The sequence below is a fragment of the Coenobita brevimanus genome, chromosome 101 (genome assembly GCF_032717465.1).
Source record: "Coenobita brevimanus isolate Jiangsu-jjx chromosome 101, ASM3271746v2, whole genome shotgun sequence".
NCBI classification, from domain to species: Eukaryota; Metazoa; Arthropoda; class Malacostraca; order Decapoda; family Coenobitidae; genus Coenobita; species Coenobita brevimanus.
The window spans coordinates 13,061,639-13,081,346 of NC_137054.1; the positions used below are offsets into that span (position 1 = coordinate 13,061,639).

Below are 19,708 nucleotides of genomic sequence, written 5' to 3' on the forward strand. Positions count from 1 at the left end.
CCCCTTCTCTACAACAGAATCTTTTCCATTAGCTCCAACTACCGCCAAATGAGTTTCATTACTTTTTTCACGCGTCTCCCCGAGAACTAGGAAGGCGGTCTCATTCCCAACCCACCCCCTTCTCTCTCTCTCTCTCTCTCTCTCTCTCTCTCTCTCTCTCTCTCTCTCTCTCTCTCTCTCTCACTTATAGTGGTCCGCACCTAAGTAAAATTCAAACATCCTTAACCAGACCCAGCTTACTACTCTGCGGTATACTCTTGTCCCTTAACCTTTTCCAAGCAGCAGATCACTCAAAACGAGAATCTTCATTGCAATTTCTTCTCTACCATGCTCGTCTTTCGCCTTAGTAAATACTGTAATTAGATTTCTGTTTCAATTCTTTATTTTTATCTTTCCTCCTTTTTAGTTTTCCTCTTCCTCTCAGTCTTTCCACATCCGATTTGCATGCCGGTCTGTTCTTCATCTGCCTCTCATCTTACTCTAGACAGCTCAGTCGGTAGAGAGGTAGCCTGCAGTCCGACCGAAACCCAGGTTCAAATCCCCGTTGGGCAGGGAACATTTTAAGAATCTCAATGTAATATAAGCAGATTTCCAGACGACTCGCTGACATGAGGTAAAAATACCCCCGCTAATACCAATACACCATTTCTGTATGAGGCAGCCCTAGCATGTATTCAATATGGACGGTGGGTGTTAGCGCCGAAGTGGTGACATATAGAGGTGTATGGTATGTATGAGGACTACTGGGCCTTGGAAGCAGGCTGTGAAGCCTATGCCCAGAGTGGGAAACATAAAAAAAAGTAAAAAATACAGGGTCTTCAATCACTCTCTCTCTCTCTCTCTCTCTCTCTCTCTCTCTCTCTCTCTCTCTATATATATATATATATATATATATATATATATATATATAGTCTTTCATAGTCCTTGGGAACATCGCTTGCAAAACTTTCACAGTTTTCTCGTTCCTAGTATTATGGACCTCTGCCTCACATGTACACAATACCATTTTGCCTTCTATACTGTACATCCTTCTTAAACAGAACAAAAGCTTATTTCTCCATCAACATTCTCCTCAATACTCAAGTAATTTCGTCCCTTCTCCCGCTCCATACCATACTCCAGGTTCCATGTCGTGCTGTGGAACCTGAAATGAACCGCAAAAAATAACACAAATCTTCCACTTCCCCCTAACCATCCCCATTTCAGTATACTCTTACATCGTTGTGCTCTGTCACCGCATCATGCATCACATCACTTTACACTTTAACACATTCACTCTCAATTTCCTACTCTAACAAAACTGACAACAACAGGGGTGGATCCAGGAATTTTCGGTGGAGGGGTCTGATTCGCTGATTCAACCAAAGACTTGACGCGACATACTGATATTTCAATGTTGAAATTGCCTCTTTATTCAATGATGCATGGCCGGTGGGAGGGGATGGATCCCCCCATCCCCCCTTTGGATCCATCCCTGGACAACAAATGCTAATTTTAGTTTGTAAATCTTAACCCAGTGTTTTGTAATATATATTATATAAATACATGGGAGAGAGAGAGGGGGGGATTTCATTTACATATTTTCCCAAAGTACTTCCTTATATCTATGATCAACACTGCAAAGCCCAAACATTTCAATGGATAAAAAAATCGTGTGTATTATTTTTTCAGAGAAATGTAACGCATAACTGAAAAAGAATATTATTTTTATTTATATTACGTGATTATGTGTGTGTGTGTGTGTGTGTGTGTGTGTGTGTGTGTGTGTGTGTGTGTGTGTGTGTGTGTGTGTGTGTGTGTGTGAATCAACATCATTATGACAGTGTATGTGTCCCTCCCTCGTGCAGTCGATAGGCATTAACCTAAACCTGTTTCTCCCTCAGCTGTCTCAGGTTCTGCTGGTGGTGGTGGTTCTGGCAGCCATGGTGGCGGTGCAGGCCTTCCCTGACCCCCTGGCCGACCCCTACCCTGACCCAGAAGCCCTTCCTGACCCAGACCCGCACTGGGGCTACGGACGCCGCTTTGGTGGTTTTGGAGGCTTTGGAGGCTTTGGAGGCTTTCGCAGATTTGGTGGCTTTGGTCACCATGGTTTCTACGGATAAAGGCAACAGCGGCAGAGAATGGGAGAGGCTACCAAATCATCCGTCTATCTGTGACCACCAGAAGCCCCCATTTTTTTAAGAAAAAAAAATATATATATATTCAATACCTATACCTAAGACACTACATCAAATTCAAGACATCACAACAACAAGTACTACTGGTAAAGCCAAGTGTTGTAGAAAATGAGAGGGGCTGCGGAAATCAACATCCCGCTATCAAAACAAGCCTCTTAACATCAGTGAACACCAGTGGCAAAGAGGAAATCAGAAAACGACAACCTGGGAACACGATCACTACCTGTCCTGTTTACTCTCTCCCTCCTTCCTGCAAATCAGAAGTATGTTTCAATGTCATTGCTGTGTGTCTCGCTGAAGGTTTTTTCACCTACTTAGTCTGTCTGGCATTTACTTGGAATGAGATTAAATGCTTCATCTCTTATTATGCCTTGTTTATATCTATTTCCTAATTTTTGAATCGTCACCATCACCATCATCATCATTATGAAAGTCTTAGGTTCATATTTTAGAAAAAGAAAACAACCACATGAAACTGAACAATATAAAAGGCCAGTGAAAAGGGCCAAAATATCTATTTACTCATCATTCAAATCTTCAAAGTTCTCGCCTCCACGTCACACACACACACACACACACACACACACACACACACACACACACACACATATACATATGAAGAGAATCTCAGATAAAAAAGGTGGGACATACAAAAAAAAAAAGGGCAAATGGAGGCAAAAGGTAACAGAACCCGTGGTATTTTTGAACTGGCCATAATAGGGGTAACTATTCTAGAAGCTTTAGGTGAGGAAACCAAAGAATAGGTAAATTAACCCATTCAGTACGGTGACGTCTTAGTTTATTCTTCCTATGAGACGACTTTAGATAAGTGACTAAAGCGGTTAAAAATGACTAATCATTCGTTTGACAAATCTACCTTACGGTAAGTAAAATCGTTTTGAAATAGCAAATTACAGTCATCTGGAGACAGTAAGCAATCTATGGAAGAGTGAAAAAAAAAAAAAAATGCCCCAAAATACGTCATCGCAGCGAGATGTAAAAATAATGTTCATCATATGAGACACATGCTCTCCACATGGATCTCTCATTCACTGCTGACCATGAGGCAGTGAACTCCCTGACCTCCTCCAGCCATCACCTCCACTTACTGTAGTTGTGTTTTGTTGTTTTAAAAAATCTCCTAGGGAACTATCTGATTCCTTAACTGCTCTGAGGACTGAAAACTACAACTCTTTTATATTTTGGGATGAAATGTTTCCGTCATCACAACGATTAATTCGGTTCTATTGAACTCTTAGCTACCCATCTACATACAATACAATTATTGCCACAGGGTAAATTAATCATATAAACGTGATTAATATCCAAGAACAGGTATTATGACAACATGGTAATAGTCAATCCATTATTATCGTCCTATAGGAGTAAGGGGCTGAGGCTAGGCTACCGTAGTCCAGTACACTGTGGTTAGATGACCAGCCTACTTCCTCCGATGACATGAACAGATCAAATAACCTCCAGTCACCTCTTAGAGATGGAACCTCAGCAAGGCCGTCACTCCGACCGGGGCGTTCCAGCCACTAGACAGCAGGTTCTAGGGCTGGTCAGTGATAACCCCTTCACTACAAGAGGTTCTTCCTAAGCTGAATAAAACTGTCTGATAGCAAGGAAATGTAGAAGGAGTTGTTGTACTGAAGGAGTGAATGGAAAGTGTATCAAACCCTTTAACAGGTGATGAAGAGGGACGCCTTCACGTGGTGACACCGATGCAGCTGAGCACTTCCACTATCTGGTTACGCAAAGGTCCCTCTACTCCCTCCCTAATCCCCCAAAATGAAGATACCCGACTGCAGGAGAACAAATCAGGCCTGTAGTCTACAAGGTTAAAATTCAAATGAGTCTGGAGCCAGAATAGCAACCGACAACATTCAACAACCCCCTCACATCAAAAGGACCCTCCCTAAGCAGCGTAAAATCGTCTGGCGGCAACTGGAACAAAATATAAGGGGTGTCATCGTACTAAAGAAGTTAAAGGGGGTGTTCCTGATCTTTCCACAACCAGAGGTCCTTCCTTTGCCGAACAAAATCCTCTGGTGTTAAAAGGTCTAAAAGGTATAATTGTCTTGATTTTAACCAGTGCCAGAATACTTAGCATGGCAGGACTTCAGACGGCGGGGAGAGAGAGAGAGAGAGAGAGACAGACAGACAGACAGACAGACAGACAGACAGACAGACAGACAGAATTACGAATACGCGGGGATAATTTTTCAAGCACAGTTTTGTCTAATGCAGTGAGACAAGAATAATGAGCACCCTTGAACTAAACTGTCATTCTGTGTGTGTGTGTGTGTGTGTGTGTGTGTGTGTGTGTGTGTGTGTGTGTGTGTGTATATATGTATATATATATATATATATATATATATATATATATATATATATATATATATATATATATGTGTGTGTGTGTGTGTGTGTGTGTGTGTGTATGTATGAGTGTTTGCATGCATGTGTATGTATGTGTGGGTGTGTATGTGTGTGTGTGTGTGTGTGTGTGTGTGTGTGTGTGTGTGTGTGTGTGTGTGTGTGTGTAAGGTCGCTTTCACACTATCCCGTTTCTCTCCGTAGCTGTTCAAGGCACGGCGCCGTGAACTTCAGTCAACTGAAGGTTATTATTTAGGCGTTCACACGGCACGGTCACGACGAAACTGCCACCGCGGCGCCTGATACACGTACAGTACGGCGACCCACTGGATGTGTCTCATAACCACAGGATCAGCCAGAGCCAGTCGACTGAACTTGTTCCCAGCAGCGACAGTAATGTTGGTATTGTTTTCAGTCTGTGTGTGTGTGTGTGTGTGTGTGTGTGTGTGTGTGTGTGTGTGTGTGTGTGTGTGTGTGTGTGTGTTAGCACGAAAACTTCGCAACCGCTCAAGATATCATCACAAAATTTTACAGGTGTGTAGTAGTGAAAAAAAAAAAAAAAGCGATTAGGAGTTGGAAATTTTTTGAAAGTATGTCAAAGTCTGTCTGTCTGTTACCACGATAACTTCGCAACCGCTCAAGATATCATCACAAAATTTTTCAGGTGTGCAGTAGGGATGAAAATCTACGAGTAACATTTGGAGTTTGATGTCTGTGTGTCTGCGTGTCTCTTAGCAAGATAGACATCATTATAAAATTTTACAGGTGTATAGTAGGGATGAAAACCTTCTACGAGATCGAAATTGATGAAAATCGGCCAAAGTCAAGGTCATATTCCATGCCGCGCTAGCTAGCTATCGGCTCGCTGCCGGTGTGATTCAATTGGGAGAGGGGACCCTCTAGTTTAGGTCTGTCTTCACACTACACGGAGTCTGATGCATCTACTTACGACTGTTACTCAGTCCCGCAATGGCCTTTGTTGGTGTACGTGTGAAGAACTGAAATGAAGAGCCTTCTTTTACATCAGTATAGCCAGTGATAAAACAGATCATATACTGCCTCTCGCTGGGCAGAAGCCAGTGTTATGGGACACTTTAACCAGGCCTAAAATTGCCATCTCTTCCTCTACAATGCTGAGCTGTAACAATATATTGACAGAAGAATACGGTGCTATAGTCGTTCTATTTTATGAAGGCAGTTTGGGTGGGGCGCTCTGGGACCTCACACTGTTAGCTCTGTTGTCACATCGCCGCCGACACACGTGTAATTATTTGTGTTCACCTCTCTCTCTCTCTCTCTCTCTCACTCTCCTATTTTAAGCTAGTAACTACTTATAAATGAATTTTAAACACTCTGTATAGATGTAATTCAATAAAAAAGCTGTAGTATAGTATAAATCTCATAAGACTTGCCAGAATTGCCTTTGAGACGTTGTCAGGTGGTGACACGAGGGACGGCCCTGCATGAGTGGGTCATACTCGGTCAGTCTCCCGCCATGGAAGCTATTTAATTAAAAAAAAAAAAAAAAAAGCACCTATAGACTTTTACCTCAGGGATGGTGTGGAAAAAAAGTCGAAAACAAGAGAAAAAATTAAGAAAATACAATTAGTAGTAGTTAATATATAATATGAGAGAGAGAGAGAGAGAGAGAGAGAGAGAGAGAGAGAGAGAGAGAGAGAGAGAGAGAGAGAGAGCACTTGTGTGGCGACGATGTGGCAACAGAGCTAACAGAGTGAGGTCCCAGACAGCCCCACCCAAATTGCCTTGATAAAATAGAACGACTATAGTCACGATGAAGTGCTGTGGAATAAATGTACAACTGTAATATGATCATCTACCAATGAGCTACGTGAAATAAGCTGAAAAAGACGTGATTATGGCCAACTGAAAATAAACTGATTATGGCCCCAGACTGAAGACGTGAATACACAGAAGTGCCCGACACATTTTCGTGTTTCAGTTTTCCTTGTGCATGTGGATGTATATCTATGATTAACAGGTTACCAGGCCATGTATTTTTGTTTATCTATTGCCAGACGCCTCAATCCTGTAATGGGTGGCCATAAACAAATAGCCTCCATGGCAGACAATCAATCTCGTCCATAAGGAGTTGATGACTGGATTGGCGGGTGGATGGGCAGGTGAGAGGGTGGACGGATAGCTTGGTGATGATGATAATAATTTATTTATTCATCTACTTATTTACTTATCATTTACTTTATTTACGTATCCATGTATTTATTTATTTACTTCTTGCCTTGAAACTGCGCATCATTCCTTTCCTCTCCACGCGCGGGTGCCCTCGGGGCACACTCTGGCACTATGTGGAATCTTTCTTTCTTTTTCCTTTTTTTTTTTTAATCACAAGGTCACTCTTCCTTCCACAAGGCTTTACAGATCCTCCACAAGACCCACCGGCATTTCACAAAAACACCCCCGTTAATATCATCACACCAGCCCTGAATAAGAGAACCCTGGTCATAATCTCACCTGATGACAAAGAGAGAGAGAGAGAGAGAGAATGTGAGCCGGAATGAGCCGGAATATAAAAAACTCTTTACTTTTTCTTCTGTTCATTCTTTCTTTGTTTTTCTTAACTCGACCTCTGCGTCTTTCCCTTTCTTTCCAGGTGCAGGAATTCTCGGGGATCACCCACGACCCTGCTTGGGGAACTCTTTTTATCAGTCCTTGTGTACGGCATCCATCGCAAGGTCACCCGTGTCGCACCCTTAGTATATCTTTCCTCACCCCGGTACATACAGTATATCTCATCTTCTTATAGTATATACGTTTTATATCAGAGTAAAAGGGACGTTGCAGCATGGTATATCGGTGAGTCTGAGTATACTGTGAGGGGGAAAGAGTGTGATGGATGGTGGTAGGTGGTGTTAACTGGAAAAATATTCTGGGGGTTTACGTAGGGGCTGTGGGCGGGACTTCCTGTGCCCCAAGAAGGGAGGGGGGGATCTACGAGGGGTATTTAAGAGAGCAGAGACGATCAGGGACAACACAAGCTCGAAGAGTTCTGTACACACTCACCCAACCCTCAATCCTCGCCATGAAGACTGTGAGTACCACCGCCTGGGAAACCTATCAACCCAGATTTTTCTTAACCCTTCGTCAGGCACAGCTTGCTCTCCCGCGAAGCATGTCCTTTAGTGATAAAAAATATATATCCGTGAGACATTCTAAGCTACAAAGAGTTGATCGAGACAGTTTCTGATACCCTTCTCTACAACAGAATCTTTTCCATTAGCTCAAACTACCGCCAAATGAGTTTCATTACTTTTTTCACGCGTCTCCCCGAGAACTAGGAAGGCGGTCTCATTCCCAACCTCCCCCCCTTCTCTCTCTCTCTCTCTCTCTCTCTCTCTCTCTCTCTCTCTCTCTCTCTCTCTCTCTCTCTCTCTCTCTCTCTCTCTCACTTATAGTGGTCTGCACCTAAGTAAAATTCAAACATCCTTAACCAGACCCAGCTTACTACTCTGCGGTATACTCTTGTCCCTTAACCTTTTCCAAGCAGCAGATCACTCAAAACGAGATTCTTCATTGCAATTTCTTCTCTACCATGCTCGTCTTTCGCCTTAGTAAATACTGTAATTAGATTTCTGTTTCAATTCTTTATTTTTATCTTTCCTCCTTTTTAGTTTTCCTCTTCCTCTCAGTCTTTCCACATCCGATCTGCGTGCCGGTCTGTTCTTCATCCGTCTCTCATCTTACTCTAGGCAGCTCAGTTGGTAGAGAGGTAGCCTGCAGTCCGACCGAAACCCAGGTTCAAATCCCCGTTGGGGCAGGGAACATTTTAAGGATTTGAATTTAATAAAAGCAGATTTCCAGACGACTCGCCGACATGTGGTAAAAATACCCCCGCTAATACCAATACACCATTTCTGTATGAGGCAACCCTAGCATGCATTCAATATGGACGGTGGGTGTTAGCGCCGAAGTGGTGACATGTAGAGGTGTATGGTATGTAGGAGGACTACTGGGCCTTGGAAGCAGGCTGTGAAGCCTATGCCCAGAGTGGGAAACAGAAAAAAAGAAAAAAATACAGGGTCTTCAATCACTCTCTCTCTCTCTCTCTCTCTCTCTCTCTCTCTCTCTCTCTCTATATATATATATATATATATATATATATATATATATATATATATATATATATATATATATATATATATATATAGTCTTTCATAGTCCTTGGGAACATCGCTTGCAAAACATTCACAGTTTTCTCGTTGCTAGTATTATGGACCTCCGCCTCACATATACACAATACCATTTTGCCTTCTATACTGTACATCCTTCTTAAACAGAACAAAAGCTTATTTCTCCATCAACATTCTCCTCAATACTCAAGTAATTTCGTCCCTTCTCCCGCTCCATACCATACTCCAGGTTCCATGTCGTGCTGTGGAACCTGAAATGAACCGCAAAAAATAACACAGATCTTCCACTTCCCCCTAACCATCCCCATTTCAGTATACTCTTACATCGTTGTGCTCTGTCACCGCATCATGCATCACATCACTTTACACTTTAACACATTCACTCTCAATTTCCTACTCTAACACAACTGACATCAAATGCTAATTTTAGTTTGTAAATCTGCAACCAGTGTTGTGTAATATATATTATATAAATACATGGGAGAGAGAGAGATAGAGAGAGGGGGGGATTTCATTTATTTATTTTGCTAAAGTACTTCCTTATATCTATGATCAACACTGCATAGCCCAAACATTTCAATGGATAAAAAAATTGTGTGTATTATTTTTTCAGAGAAATGTAACGCTGTTTGAGAAGAAAGATATTTATAAGTATACATGGGTGAGACAGGAGGGTGGAAGGGTTGTTGATAGAGCTTTGATGGACTATGTGGTTGTGTCTAGGAATGCAATAGGAAGATTGTTGGATGTGAGAGTTCTAAGAGGGGAGGGTGGAGGTATGTCTGACCACTACCTGGTGGAGGGAAAGTTAAGAGTAGGTAAGAGATGGGTGAGAGCTAGGAGGGTTAGGTGTGGCAGGGAGGTTTTGAAAGTGAGTGAGTTGGATAAAAGAGAGAAAAAGATAGAGTATCAGGAGAAATTGAAAGATGAGTGGAACGCAGTGAAAGATCGGGAAAATGGCAGCGTGGAGGAGGAATGGCAGTTGTTTAAGAGTGCTGTGGTGGGGCATTCAGAAGAGGTGTGTGGTGTGAGACGTGTGGGTGGTGGTGTAAGAAAAGGAAGTGAATGGTGGTGCGAGGAAGTAAGTATGGCTGTGGCCGAGAAGAGACGTGCATATGAAGTGTGGCTGCAGAGGAAGGATGAGATGTCATATGAAAGGTATAAGGAAAAGAGGAATAGAGCGAGAAGGGCTGTGCGTGATGCTAAAGTGGCAGCAGATGAGAGGTGGGGTAGGCGGCTGACAGAGAATTTTCAACAGAATAAGAAAATGTTTTGGAAGGAGGTGACAAGGGTGCGAAAGGGAGAGTCTGGGAAGGAAGAACGAGTAAAAGCAGAGGATGGAAGGATGTTAATTGAGATGGATGCAGTAAGGAAGAGATGGGCAGAGTATTTTGAAAGATTATTAAATGTAGAGGAGGAAAGGGTGGCTGAGATTGTGGCGGATGGAAGGGTGCAAGGAATAAATGTGTTGGGAGAGTTGAATGATTCTTTGATCACTGTCACGGGGTTTTTATAATATTTCAGTAATTTTGAAATAAATGGTTAAATGTTATTTAAATTGATAATAATATTCAATAATATTGAAGAGCAGAGACAATGATTGTCTTGCTACATCAAGCAACGATTACTTTACGCTGATTTGCTAAGATTCTCTAAGAACGAGAATTTATAAACTTTCTCAACAGTACTCAGCAGAGACTAATTACTCACAATTGCTGAATTACTGTACTGTTAGCCTCTGGAGAAAGTTACATCACCCCTGACAATAAATAACTAATACTAATAATAATAACATCAGGTTCTTGCTGATGCATTAACTCCTGGCACAACGGATTTTAAGTTAATACAACAAGACTGGTCTAAGTACCAGTTATGAATAGTAAATGTTTATGCAAGCTAGGAGCTGTATGGAAAATAAGCTTAATTATGGAGAAATGAAACAAGATTTTTACTCTACATTAAGCTCAAGAAATAGAACTGTTAAATTTATTAATCACAAAAATAAATTTAACATTACATTTCAAATCAAATTAAATGAGACGCACTCGCTCACTCACACAGAAGCTAAATACTTACGCCTAGGAAAAACACCTTAACTAAGCTCTTAAAACTACAAAATACACAAAAGAAATACCAGTCGATGAATACTATGTATCACCACTAAGGTGGGAGTACTGGGATTAACTGTACTAATGGAGCTTGGGGTGCTAGCTGACCTCTCCACTTCTGAGCACAGACCCTTTCTCCGTCACAGCAAACACAAGACTGAATTCAAATAATGCCTAAGCAGGACGCACAGGCCACCGGAAGAAGGCGTGGCTAACGGTTGAATGAGCAGGGGCGAACAATAAAAAACAATAGTATCGCTCAGTCGCGCACTTAATGACGTGCATCAAATCGGTCACCCCTGAAAACGGTGACGAATTATTTGAAAAGTATACCCCGAAATGGAGAGAGAAACGGTTAACTGAGCGATACACAGTGAGTTTTCCACTAATAGTTCGTGGCTTCTCACAAAAAGGAAATGTCGCGAATTGATTCGTGACATTACGCCCCATGAAAATTAAATCTTTCTTCCTTCAGAAGAATGATTTCAATATACATACATATAAATCCTAACTCAGTCACACAAGATTCACACTGTGGTGTGTGTGCTATCCTGCTACAGGAGAAAGTCGCAGTCGTCAGTGAGCGAAAAAAACTCGTATTTACGTTAATAGAAGCAAGCTTGAGGGAAAAACTCCGTGACGACGGTGAAAATCCTGTACTCAGGTCAGACTGAGCGAAAATTCGCTACAATTTACACTGACAACTAATTGTTGTGTAGCGTGGTGTATGTAATACACAGTGTAGGTGTGACAGTTGTAGTGTAACTGTACCTACGTGTAAAATGACACAGTAAATAATAATATGGCGACGACGAAGGCAGAGGAGAAGAGGCGGCAGCGTGCGGCAGACGATCAGCTGGTCCGCACAGCAAAACTGCTACACCCATTGCTGGACCTGCAAAACCAACTGAGGTGGAGCATCAAAAGTGTCAATGAGACAAAATTTTATCATGTTACAATTACTCTCTCTGGCTAGCAGTCAGTACATGCTATGAAAAGTACACTCGAGGTCGCCATTAATTTTAGCACACGATTATGGTCGGCAAGTTGAGAATCCCTGTGCAAACTCGGGTCTTCCATAGCCTCGAACCGCACACGGGTCCTCAACCTGTGCCTCAACCTACAGTACTTATATTAATATCGGAGAGCTGAGAAACCTTGTGCAAACTTGGGTCTTCCATAGCCTCAAGTCGCCTCTGCAGAGTTCTCACTTCCCCCTTAACCTACAATACTTATATTAGTATCGGGGAGCTGAGAATCCTTGTGCAAACTTGGGTCTTCCATAGCCTCAAGTCGCCTCTGCGGAGTTCTCTCTCAAACTTCCCCCTTAACCTACAGTACTTCTATTAGTACCGGGAAGCTGAGAATCCTTGTGCAAACTTGGGTCTTCCATAGCCTCAAGTCGCTTCTGCGGAGTTCTCTCTCAAACTTTCCCCTTAACCTACAGTACAATACTTATATTAGTACCGGAAAGCTGAGAATCCTCGTGCAAACTTGGGTCTTCCATAGCCTCAAGTCGCCTCTGCGGAGCTCTCACTTCCCCCTTAACCTACAATACAATACTTATATTAGTATCGGAAAGCTGAGAATCCTTGTGCAAACTTGGGTCTTCCATAGCCTCAAGTCGCCACTCAACTTCCCCCTTAACTTACGGTACATAATATGTATGTACAGGCCCCGGACATAATGTGTCCTGTGGGGCCAATGGGTGAGACGTCAGGTCTGCACCCACTTCACCACTACCCTGTCTCTCAACTGACTCAGAGATTACAGGTGTGGTTATAAATGGCACAGGAAGGGCATGTCCCTGATTAGTGGTGATACTTTGGCACACACTGCAAGAACGGACAAAACTATCTATGTCCCGTCCCATCCCTGGCCAGAAAAAGTCAGCTCGGATACGGCCCTGGGTCTTCCTTTTGCCCATGTGACCTCCTGAGATTGAACAATGACCCCATTGTAACACTGCTAGGCGGTACTTGGCGGGAACGACAAACTGCAGTCGAACCTCGCCCTCGGGTGTTCGTGACTCACGGTAGAGCCGTCCTTGTTTGCGAAGGAACTTGGCTCGACCTCCCCGTGAATACTTAATCACTCGACCCTTTTGTTTATTCCGCACGGCAGCAAGTGTCGGGTCAGAATGTTGTTCTTGTACAACAAGTTGACTGCACATCAGATCTTGCGGCGATTCAATGATCACTGGGGTGACACAGTCTGGAGCCTCAGTCATGGCTCGTGTCACCGCAGCAGCCGAAGTCTGAGTAGCGCCATCGGAGCAACTATCCTTGACTCCATTAATATTGCCTACTATTAAGTCAAATAGAGGCTCTGGCATGACAACTGCAAGTGTCATACCAGTATAAAATGGAGATGCCACCTGGATACATGCCTCAGGGAACAATCTCACTGATCCATCAATAAGATTTGCATGGATCTGTCGACCTGTATACTGCTCAGGCCGAACTAGACTCTGCTTGACAGAGCAACCTGAGGAACCATTATCTCTCAGGACCTTCACAGGAATGCCTCCCACAAACCCTGGCTGAACAAGGAAGGTACTGTCACCTGTGGGAGGGCCTGTGGAGGAAGCAGCTAGCCACTCATGAGGCTGCTGAATTGATGTGGCAAACATTGTGCCTTGAGAGTTATCAGGAGATGGAACATTGGCCATCTGTGGAGGGGGGTTCACTGTCACTGTGGGACTAGTGAACTGTGGGGAAGTACCCACACTGGTAGGGACGTGACCACCGTGCTGCTGCTGAGGAATGAAGGCTGCATTCGCTTCCTGCCTCTTCTGAGCTGGAGGTGAAAAAGTTTGTCCCAACGGTCGGTTGCGTGGCTGATACTGCTGCTGGTTAGGGTACTTGTACCTCTTCCACTCAGGTTTCTGAGTGTTTTGCCCCTGGTCCTTCCACTGCGGTTTTGGACCTTGGCCATTACTCTGAGAATGGCCTTGGTGCTGGGATTCAGTCTGAGACGGCTTCCCAGACTTGGCAGTATCTTTTCTGCTCCAGGTGTTTTGCTTACGAGTTTGATACCTGTATGCAGTAAAGAATGCGTCAGCCTTCTCTACCATTTGGCTGGCATCTTTCACCTGGCAGATCTTAAGCTGTGCTATGAGCTCAGCAGGCCACGACCTCTCTAGCTGTGTACGCAGCATAAGGTCAATTATCCCCTCACGCGTGGAAGGAGTTTCATCTTTTTCCATCCACTCATTTAAGTAAGCTGTGAGACGATCAAGGAACTGAACAGCTGTCTCCTTGTCTTGGAGACGAGCTCGCATGAACTGAACTTTGGCGTCGTCTACTGTGAGACCATACGCCTTAATGAGTGCAGCTTTCATCATCTCATATGTGAGATTGTCTCCACGAATTCTGTGGAGAATATCGAGGGCAGGGCCCTCAAATAAACTAAGAAACTGAAGCCGCTTAGCTGCCTCATCCAGTTGATATAAGTCTGCCATGTCCTCAAAACGAGCTATGTACGGCTCGATTCGCTCGCTTTCCTTGTATGAAGGAAGCTTGATGCGTGGGGTCGCCAGGACATGTGCAGGAAGAACGCTCGTGGAGCTTGGACCAACTGCACCAGACGTGTCTGAAGCCAAGGAATCTCGCTTGAGCTTCAGCACTTCAAGTTCATGTTCTCGTTCTTTGTCTCGTTGTTCACGCTCGTATTCGCGCTGTTCTCGCTCTTGTACTAGCTCGAGCTCGCGTTGTTTCTGCTCGTGTTCGCGCTGTTTCTCACGCTGCTCTTGTTCATATGCACGCTCTCTTTCACGTTCCTCACGCTGTTCTCGCTCGTATTCGCGCTGTTCTCGCTCGTATTCGCGCTGTTCTCGCTCGCATTCGCGCTGAATCTTACGCTCTTCACGGGCATCATTCTCGCGCTGCTGCTCCTGATTATGCCGTGAGAGTATATACTCTTTAATTTCGGTTGGGTCCGAAAGACCCATTTCTTTGGCTTCCTGTAAAAATACAGTAGTAGCCATTTCGCTAATTTATTAAGCAAACCGAAATTGAGTACTGACTGCTTAGCGACGAATACTAATAAACAAAAGTAAAGAGTACAGACACAAGCTAGTGGTGACCAGTCTTATCCAGTTAACTGGCAAAGAATAAATCAAAAATGTAAATGACTGGGAAGACTCAATAATAAACACAATGGTACGGCGACTTCCCAGAAGCGAATAAAATTGTCTGGCTTACCAAAAATAAACTAGAGTTAAGTATTCTATTGATTAATAAAGAAAAATTCACTTGCTAAATTAAGGGTAAACACCAGTAAGCTTGTGCCTATAAACTTTAATGATAAATACCTAAATATGAATGAGTGAGCACTATCTCGTGAATAGCTTTAGAGCTAGGAGTTAATATCCTGGAATGAGGTCGCCAATTGTCACGGGGTTTTTATAATATTTCAGTAATTTTGAAATAAATGGTTAAATGTTATTTAAATTGATAATAATATTCAATAATATTGAAGAGCAGAGACAATGATTGTCTTGCTACATCAAGCAACGATTACTTTACGCTGATTTGCTAAGATTCTCTAAGAACGAGAATTTATAAACTTTCTCAACAGTACTCAGCAGAGACTAATTACTCACAATTGCTGAATTACTGTACTGTTAGCCTCTGGAGAAAGTTACATCACCCCTGACAATAAATAACTAATACTAATAATAATAACATCAGGTTCTTGCTGATGCATTAACTCCTGGCACAACGGATTTTAAGTTAATACAACAAGACTGGTCTAAGTACCAGTTATGAATAGTAAATGTTTATGCAAGCTAGGAGCTGTATGGAAAATAAGCTTAATTATGGAGAAATGAAACAAGATTTTTACTCTACATTAAGCTCAAGAAATAGAACTGTTAAATTTATTAATCACAAAAATAAATTTAACATTACATTTCAAATCAAATTAAATGAGACGCACTCGCTCACTCACACAGAAGCTAAATACTTACGCCTAGGAAAAACACCTTAACTAAGCTCTTAAAACTACAAAATACACAAAAGAAATACCAGTCGATGAATACTATGTATCACCACTAAGGTGGGAGTACTGGGATTAACTGTACTAATGGAGCTTGGGGTGCTAGCTGACCTCTCCACTTCTGAGCACAGACCCTTTCTCCGTCACAGCAAACACAAGACTGAATTCAAATAATGCCTAAGCAGGACGCACAGGCCACCGGAAGAAGGCGTGGCTAACGGTTGAATGAGCAGGGGCGAACAATAAAAAACAATAGTATCGCTCAGTCGCGCACTTAATGACGTGCATCAAATCGGTCACCCCTGAAAACGGTGACGAATTATTTGAAAAGTATACCCCGAAATGGAGAGAGAAACGGTTAACTGAGCGATACACAGTGAGTTTTCCACTAATAGTTCGTGGCTTCTCACAAAAAGGAAATGTCGCGAATTGATTCGTGACAATCACGAAGGAGGAAGTGGAGAAGGCAGTAAAGGAGATGAAAACAGGGAAAGCTGCAGGTATGGAGGGGTGTGCTGTGGAATGCCTGAAGGGTGGTGGAGTGACTATTGTTGACTGGTTAGTAAGATTGTTGAATGTGTGCTTTGAGAAAGGTATGGTCCCAATTGACTGGGCAAGTGCTTGTGTGGTCCCGTTGTATAAAGGCAAGGGTGATAAGTATGAATGTACTAGCTTTAGGGGTATAAGTCTGTTGAGTGTTGTAGGTAAGGTGTATGGTAGAGTGTTAATTATGAGAGTTAAAGAGGGTACAGAGGGAGTGATTAGTGATGAGCAGTGTGGCTTTAGGAGAGGGAGGGGATGCGTTGATCAGGTGTTTGCTGTGAGACAAGTGTGTGAAAAGTATTTAGCGAAAGGCAAGGATGTGTTTTGGGCATTTATGGATTTAGAGAAAGCGTATGATAGAATTGATAGGGAGGCTTTGTGGACTGTTTTAAGATTGTATGGACTTGATGGTAGGTTACTAAAAGGGGTGAAAAGTTTTTATGTAAATAGTAGAGCATGTGTAAGAGTGGGAAATGCTGTGAGTGATTGGTTTCCCGTGAGAGTGGGGCTGCGACAGGGATGTGTGATGTCACCTTGGTTGTTTAATATTTACATGGATGGTGTTGGAGGTGAATGCAAGAGTTTTAGGTGGTCTGAGTCTGGTAAATGTTGATGGTGGAGATTGGAATCTGAAGCAGCTGCTGTTTGCAGATGATACTGCACTGGTGACTGATTCAGAGGAGAGATTGAGACAGTTGGTAGAGGAGTTTGGAAGGGTGTGTGAAAGGAGGAATTTGAAAGTAAATGAGAATAAGAGTAAAGTGATGAAGTGTAACGAGGTTGATAGATGGTAGGGGGATGAATATAGTTTTGAATGGTGAGTTGCTTGAGGAGGTAGATTGTTTTAAATATCTAGGGTCACATGTTGCTGTGGATGGAAGAATAGATGCAGAAGTGAAGTTTAGAATAAATGAAGTAGGAAAGGTGCTGGGAGGAATGAAAAAAGTGTTTAAATGTCGTTCGCTTAGAATGGATGTAAAGAGAAGGCTGTATGAGGGTGTTGTGGTACCGACTGCATTATATGGGGCTGAAACATGGAATATGGGTGTAGCAGAGAGGAAAAGTTTGAATGTAATGGAGATGAGGTGTCTGAGGAGTATGTGTGGAGTGACGCGTATGGATCGGGTGCAAAATGATGAAGTGCGAAGGAGAACTGGAGTTGTTCAGGAGATGGCTGGTAGAGTTGAGCAGAGGGTGTTGCGATGGTTTGGGCATATGGAGAGAATGGATAATGAGCGATTGGTGAAAAAGATAACTAGATCTGATGTCAGAGGTGTAAGGCGAGAGGAAGACCACGAATAGGATGGATGGACAGTGTGAAGAAAGCGCTGGATGCGAGAGGGATGTCTGTTGAGCAAGGAAGAGTGGCTGTGCGTGACAGAAATAAATGGAGAGAAATTGTGAATAAATAAGTGATGACGCAGCCCTGAGGGGATATTCTCCCGCATTTGGTCTGATCAGCTAGTCAGGTCAGGTGCGGGTAAGGGGATGGGTATGTTATGATGTGGCAGAGGTAAACCAGTTCTGCTGTCGGGCCCTGCTGCGGATGTCACTGATTGCATTGCGCAGTTGACCCTTGTGCGGTGTGGTGCGGTGAGGATCTGTCCGTTCTCCCCTTTGGGGATAAGATGTGAATGAATGTGTTTAAATGGATGAGTGAATGGAGAGTGTGTCGTCCTGTCTCGGCTACCTCTCTTTCCTTGGGGGAAGCAGCCTAGGTATATAGATAGATAGATTTATATTACGTGATTGTAATTCACCGGGTCGGTCAGGATCACTTGATGGTCGTGATCGTCAGCTTTTTACCCTCCCGGAAGGGAGCTGAGAGCTCATATAGTCCGATCTAAGGGCAAGGCTGTGACCTTCACACACACACACACACACACACACACACACACACACACACACACACACACACACGTCCCCTTGCTCAAGGGGGACAGTAACCACCCACTTCATCAGTGAAACTTTTCGCAACCCGAGCGAGGCGCGAACTCCCGTCCACCAGTTGGCAAGCGAGAACGTTACCACTGCACCAGCGAGCGGTGTGTGTGTGTGTGTGTGTGTGTGTGTGTGTGTGTGTGTGTGTGTGTGTGTGTGTGTGTGTGTGTGTGTGTGTGTGTGTGTGTCAATGAACATCATTATGACAGTGTATGTGTCCCTCCCTCGTGCAGTCGATAGGCATTAACCTAAAACTATTTCTCCCTCAGCTGTCTCTGGTTCTGCTGGTGGTGGTGGTTCTGGCCGCCATGGTGGCGGTACAGGCCTTCCCTGACCCCCTGGCCGACCCCTACCCTGACCCAGACGCCCTTCCTGACCCAGACCCGCACTGGGGCTACGGACGCCGCTTTGGTGGTTTTGGAGGCTTTGGAGGCTTTCGCAGATTTGGTGGCTTTGGTCACCATGGTTTCTACGGATAAAGGCAACAAGACCAGAGAGTGGTAGAGGCTACCAAATCATCCGTCTATCTGTGACCACCAGAAGCCCCCATTTTTTTAAGGAAAAAAAAAAAAAAATCAATACCTGTACCTAAGACACTACAACAAATTCAAGACATCACAACAACAAGTACTACTGGTAAAGTCAAGTGTTGTAGAAAATTAGAGGGGCTGCGGAAATCAACATCCCCCTATCAAAACAAGCCTCTTGACATCAGTGAACACCTGTGGCAAAGAGGAAATCTGAAAACGACAACCTGGGAACACCATCACTACCTGTCCTGTTTACTCTCTCCCTCCTTCCTGCAAATCAGAAGTATGTTTCAAGGCCATTACTGTGTATCTCGATGAAGGTTTTTTCACCTACTTAGTCTGTCTAACATTTACTTGGAGTGAGATTAAATGCTTCATCTCGTATTATGTCTTGTTTATATCTATTTCCTAATTTTTGAATCGTCATCACCATCATCATCATCATCATCATCATCATTATGAAAGTCCTAGGTTCATATCTTAGAAAAAGAAAACATCCACATGAAAATTAGCAATATAAAAGGCCAGTGAAAAGGGCCAAAACATCTACTTACTCATCATTCAAATCGTCAAAGTTCTCGTCTCCACGTCATACACACACACACACACACACACACACACACACACACACACACACACACACACACACACACACACACACACACACACACACGAAGAGTATCTCAAAAAGACAAAAAGAGGGACAAACAAAAAAGGGCAAATGGAGGCAAAAGGTAACAGAGCCCCTGGTATTTTCGAACTGGCCATAATGATGGTAACTATTCGAGGAGCCATAGCTGAGGAAACCAAAGAATAGGTAAGCTAACCCCTTCAGTACGGTGACGTCCGATTTCAGTTTA

At 43.3% G+C, this 19,708-nt stretch overlaps 1 long non-coding RNA gene across 3 annotated transcripts in view; it reads left to right on the forward strand.

Moving 5' to 3' along the window:
* LOC145414832 (uncharacterized) overlaps nucleotides 1–18,812 on the forward strand; it is a 19,028-nt gene extending 216 nt beyond the window's left edge. Inside the window, exons 1-2 of one of the 3 annotated variants that reach the window (XR_013899976.1) lie at nucleotides 7,568–7,626; nucleotides 18,588–18,812. This is a non-coding gene — a long non-coding RNA (uncharacterized LOC145414832). Of the gene's footprint in view, nucleotides 1–1,883; nucleotides 2,165–7,567; nucleotides 7,627–18,587 lie in introns of those variants that run through there. The other 2 variants (XR_013899975.1, XR_013899977.1) reach the window with 2 other exon arrangements.
* The last annotated feature ends 896 nt before the right edge of the window (nucleotides 18,813–19,708 follow it).